Source organism: Arachis ipaensis, chromosome B06, assembly GCF_000816755.2.
Source record: "Arachis ipaensis cultivar K30076 chromosome B06, Araip1.1, whole genome shotgun sequence".
NCBI classification, from domain to species: Eukaryota; Viridiplantae; Streptophyta; class Magnoliopsida; order Fabales; family Fabaceae; genus Arachis; species Arachis ipaensis.
In genome coordinates, this window is record NC_029790.2 from 4,439,339 (window position 1) to 4,440,697 (window position 1,359).

At 30.9% G+C, this 1,359-nt stretch overlaps 1 non-coding gene across 1 annotated transcript; it reads left to right on the forward strand.

The window, feature by feature from the left end:
• On the forward strand, positions 421-493 carry TRNAK-CUU. Its single transcript has one exon. It is a non-coding gene; the product is annotated as a tRNA-Lys (tRNA).

The following is a 1,359-nucleotide window of genomic DNA, read 5'->3' on the forward strand; positions in this document are numbered from 1 at the left end:
CTATGGAATGGTTGGGTAGGGTACGTGACTATGTGTCCATTGGGCCACAATGGCTCTCATTAAGGTCCAAAAAAGAGTAATTACTTAAATCAGTCCCCAAGGATTTTAAAAGCGGACACTTTAGTCCCCAAGAAAAATTAATACACAGTTCAATCCCCAAAGTTTTATTTTGGCGGACAAATCAGTCTCTAGTTCATTTTTTTTGGGGACTAAAATGTCCGTTTTTAAAATCCTTGGGGACTGATTTGTCCGCCAAAATAAAACCTTGTGGATTGATGTGTGTATTAATTTTTCTTGGGGACTAAAGTGTCCGCTTTTAAAATTTTGGGGACTGATTTGGGTAATTATTTCTCAAAAAATGTTCAAACAAACAAATTAAAAATTTATAACAATTATAATATTGGAAAAATGAACCATCAGGCCCGTCTAGCTCAGTCGGTAGAGCGCAAGGCTCTTAACCTTGTGGTCGTGGGTTCGAGCCCCACGGTGGGCGTATACATTTTTAATTAATGAAATTATTAATTTTACTTTGTTATTTTTTATTTTAGTTATGATTAAGATAAGTATATTCAAATTTTTTGCATTAGTAATGTTCTATCTATTGTAGTATTAGTACATATGATGTGATGGGATGCCAAATGTTTCTCACATGGTGACATGAATTTGCTTCATTCTTTTTTCTTTGTGAAGGATACATAATTACATATGATGTATGAATGACCATACTCTAGACAACTGGTCAATTAACAGCTTTTTTTCCTTCTTTTTTTTTTTAAAAAAAAATTTTAATTAGCGACAACAAAACAGAAAAGCTTCTCATTAACAGTTTTGTACCAACGAAGTACCTTCGTTTGGTAGAATAAATCAGAGAAAAGTGATCATTATTAGTCGTATACTCAACCTTTTGTATCCACTACTCGATCCATGCATGTCAGAGTTTTTTTTTTAACATATCCTAAGCAATTCGTTTTAAATTTATAATTAACAAGCCTAATTAAAGTTATTAATTTAATTAATGAAATAATGCCAATATTATGTTTGTTCACTAAACACGAATTATGTAAAAATTATTTTGACATTAAAATTCTCCATTGCTATTTCTTCAAAAAAAAAATATATCTGTTGCTAACTTTTAAGAAATCATGCAAAAAGAGGTGCCTAACTTATATTAAATTTGTCCAATTCATTTTGGTTTTCTAAATAGGAAAGTTTAGGGCCAGCAACTTTTTAAAAAATTGGCCAATATTTAACCATCAAAAGAAAATTGAATGATCTCACACCATTGAATTTAATCTCACCCCATTAAAAACATTATTGATGACCAATTGATGATTACAAAACACAAAAGTTTCTGTCCCC